This window comes from Lontra canadensis, unplaced genomic scaffold, assembly GCF_010015895.1.
Source record: "Lontra canadensis isolate GAN:19392208 unplaced genomic scaffold, GSC_riverotter_1.0 scaffold14, whole genome shotgun sequence".
Classification (NCBI taxonomy): domain Eukaryota; kingdom Metazoa; phylum Chordata; class Mammalia; order Carnivora; family Mustelidae; genus Lontra; species Lontra canadensis.
Window position 1 is genome coordinate 11,905,047 of NW_022631008.1, and position 4,618 is coordinate 11,909,664.

Below are 4,618 nucleotides of genomic sequence, written 5' to 3' on the forward strand. Positions count from 1 at the left end.
TATATTTTCTATCAGGCATATTACTTATTCTGTTTCATTAGCTCTTTTGCTGTGATTTTTGTCCTGTTCTTTTCATTTGGGGCATATTCCTCTGTCTCCTCATTTTGTCTAAGCCCCTGTGTCTTTTCTATGTGTTAGGAAACTCATCTACATCTCCAGCTTTGGAAATAGTGCACTTTTGAAGAAGAAGTCCTGTAGGGCCCTACAGTGCAGGGTCCTCTATTCACCAGAACCTGGTGCTTTAGGGGTATCTCCTATGTGTGTTTCTTGCACCCTATTGTTGTGGCTGAGATACATTTTCCTTCAGTCCAGTTGTCTGCAATGGCTCTCCTTCCCTGTTCTTAGAAGGATTTGGTCTCCGTGTTATTAGTGGGCCAGTCTGGGGCTTCCTTGGGCTTGAGTTGAATCAGATCAGGCATTTGCCAGAGATTCAGTAGCACTGAACTGCAGGGCATTTTCCCCATGTTATCTCCTGAGAATTTCATTGGTGGGTGGTGCCTGCAGTTAGACCATGTGCCTGCCCCTGCTACCACTACTGGGGCCACAGTCAGACGGGTATGTGGTTATGTATCCCACTCCCTAGGGCAAGAGTCACTTTAGAATGGTGGGTTGGAACTGTCCTACTGGTCTCTCAGAGCCCAGTCTACTGATTTTTAAAGTTCCTGGTGTTAAGCCCTACTTATTGTTAGGCCTCTCTGGTTCTCAAAGCCAGTTTTTATGGAGATTTGTCTTCTCTGTGTCGGTTCCTTATGTCTGGGGTGCCTCATGTGGGATCTGGTCTTCTCCCGTCTCCATGCACACGGTGTCTCTTCATCCTGCAGATAGTCCCTTCGGTCCCTTTTTCTCCCACTACATTTCAGCCTTGCCTATCCTCCTCCAGGTGGCCTCTTCTCTATATTTAGTTGTGAAGAGTTTGTTCTGCCAGGCTTTGGGTCATTTTCTGTGTTATTTACACTGATAATGTGTGTTATCTAGTTGTATCTATGGGATGAGGTGAGCTTAGGATCCTCTATTCTGCCATCTTCCCCAAAAGTCTGCTTATCTTTTTCTTTTTGAATGAGCTTTGATAGTTCATGTTTTTTTACAAAATTTTTCATTTTATCTCAGTTGTCAAATTTATTGATATATAATATTAATTTATTATTTTAATTTGTGAAGAAGCTGAAATGGTATAATTTTTTTTGATTTGTTATCTTTTTATGTTGGTAAGTTTTGTCAGAATTTTATTCAATGTGTTTGATGTTTACAAAAAACTGGTCATTGGTTTAATTAATTTTCTCTATTATTTTATGTTTCTTGTTTTATCAGTTTCTGCAATGGTCTTTACTATTTACTTTTTGCTATTTATTTTGGGTAGAATTTGCTCTTTTCATTCTTGTTTATTAAGGTAAACAAAAAATTAATAGAACTGTTCAATTATATAAATTTTTCCTTTGTGTTATTTTAACTTTATCTCACAAATTCTAATATGTTGTATTTTCATTTCATGCTATTCAGAATATTTTCTAAAGTTGCATTTTGATCTCACTAACCCTATGTTATTAAAATATGTTATTTAATTTCTAAACTTCCACAGATTTTCTGGATATCTTTCCATTACTAATTTCTAATTTTATTTTATTGTGGCTAAAAAACATACTTTGTATGATTAAATTCTTTTAAATTGTTGTGAATTCTCTTATGACCCAGACAGTGGTACACCATTCTTACTCAATTACAAACTCACCACAGTGTGAGTGTCCATAAGTTTTTATTTTGGGAGGTTTGAGTTTTCCTCTGTAAAATAATGAATGGCCAAATTTTGTGAAACTTACATATTTGTTTAATCTAAAATTTTCATTCTTTTTAAAAAGTATTTTATTTAGTTATTTCAGAGATAGAATGGGTGGAGTTGGGGGGGGGAGTGGGAGAAAATCCCAAGCAGACTCCCTGCTGAACACAGAGCCCAATTTGGGAATTGATCTCACAACCATAAGTTCATGACCTGAAGCAAAATCAAGAGTTAGACACTTAATGAACTGAGCCACCCAGGGGCTCCCAATCTGTAATTATTTGAGAGGATGTTCTCACACTATAATTTCAGATCAATCTTTTCTCTTTGTAGAATTCTAGTCTCTGCCATGATAGAATAATTCATAGATGACCTGCCTCTTCCAACCATAAACTGTAAAACTTGGTAGACAATATGAAGCAAAAATTTTTTTTTTCTTTTGAGGCATTGGAAAGCAGATAGTACAAGGCTATGATCCTAAAGAAGGAAAACACTTGATTTGAATTCCACACTCACCTTCTCTTCTGGTACAATCTGCAAACTATGGTACTGGGAAATGGGACACAAATAAGATCATCAGGTTATCAAGGTGGAAGTGACAGTAATCAGATTCCAGATATTATGAGGAATTTGATATTTGTCAGTCAGGGAACTGGAGGTGAGGAAACTGTATAGAGCGGAGTCTCAGAAATTTGCATGGGTTTCTTCCTGAATTCTGGCCAAATACTAAACCTACATGTAGGTCAGGCAAAGCCTGAAAGAGAACAGTCACTGGGAGACTAAAAACTGGATGGAGATTTCATAGGTCCCACAGTGCTAAGACATACTAAAGCACAAGGAGATACCTTGTTGAACACAAAAGGGTAATTGGAAGGAGAGGTGAACCATGAGAGACTATGGACTCTGAAAAACAATCTGAGGGTTTTGAAGGGGCGGGGGGTGGGAGGTTGGGGGAACCAGGTGGTGGGTATTAGAGAGGGCACGGATTGCATGGAGCACTGGGTGTGGTGCAAGAACAATGAATACTGTTACGCTGAAAAGAAATAAAAAATTAAAAAAAAAAAGGAATTTGACTGAGAAAAAAGAAAAAACACACTGTGAGGCAAGGGCTAATCTGGTCTTACACTAAGGATTATAGTAGATCCATCTTAAACATAACCAAAACTGAATGAGGCCTGGCTAAATGATAGTAATTATACTTCTTCAAAATAAAAATCAACACTCTTTAAAGGAAGACAACATAATCACAATACTCAGCAGCATAATAATGCAATGTTCATTAAATAACAACAACAACAACAACAACATCAGGCATTTATGAAGAATGAAAATGTGACTCATTACCAGGGGGAAAAAAATCAATAGCAACAGCCGTAAAAATAACAAAAATCTTGTTATTGGCAGAACAAGAGCTTAAAACACCCACTACAGATATATTCAAGTGTATAAAAAAAGAAAATATCGATACCACATATTAATGAATGGGAACCTGAATCAGAGAAGTTAAAACAGAAAAGCCAAATAATCAAATAGAAATTCTAGAACTTAAAAACTTAATATCTGAAATGAAAAATGCAAGAGATGGGCTTACTATAGATTTAATACTACAAATGAAGAGATAATGAAGTTGAAGACTGTATAAACTAATTGGGTCATATTTGTCAAGTCTCTTTTATTCTTTTAAATTTCCTCTTCCTTTTTCTTGCCATGGATTTATCAAAGAAACAATAATTTTTCCTATATAAAGTCCTACATTTTGGATTTGAAGAACACTCTCATTCCAATATCTGATATTTTTCATTTTTTCTAGTGTTTCTTTTCTACTCAGTTGTAAATTCTACTCCCAGTGTTTTCTAATGGAAGTCTCTGTCAGTTTCTTAGAAATATTCTGAGATATTTCTGAACCTCTAAAGCAGCACCATATGATAGGATGGTATGAGTCATATAAGCTCATAAAAGCTTTAACTTTTCTACTAGCCACATTATAAAAAAAAAAAGAAAGAAAAGAAACAGGAGAAACTAATTTTAAAAATGAATTTTAAATACTTGATTTATCATAAATAATACCATTTTAATATTATATCAAAATAAAAACTTGGGATATATTATGTGCTCTTATGTTTTTCTTTTGGGAGGCACTAAGTCTCCAAAACCTGGTGAGTATCTCATTATGAGTTAATTTTAATCCAGACTGGTTCAATAGCCATATATGGCTACTGGCCACTCTATGTGACACCTGGGCTCTTGACATGAAACTACCCCTGATATTCATGCAGTTTAGTGTGGCTTGGTGAATATTTTCAAGCTCTCACCCACAAATTATATCCTATAGATTCTTTTTCCTGTTTCTCTCAATTTTCTCAGTGTGTGGGAGAATATACACTGGGATTTTCTGGATTCTGAGACCTTAGAGCTATTAGAAAACTCCTTTTATCTTGCCCCTGCCCCATTACTTTTGCAGTTATTAAACCCATTAGAGGTCTATGAGAGATCTGCTGTTTCAGTCATGTTCTGGGCATGACTGGGTTGGCGTAATAATTTATAACATACTTTTGTTGAAACTTTTCTGTTTGGGTGTTTTCTTTGCTGTTCCAATTGCTATTTCTGTTTCACTGTTAAGTTTACAAAGCAAACAAAGCATCATTATTTTGTCCTATTCAGAATCATATCTCCTTAGATTTACCTACATTTTCTACCAATTTGTTCAACAAATCAAAACCTTTTTTCTAAGATTTCTTTTAATGCTCAATAAGTTCATCATTGAAAAGTTTCTTTTGTGAATGTTATCTGGTGTCTGCTTAATTTTCTTTTATTATGTTTCATTGGTTTCTTGGTTCATTCCTTTTT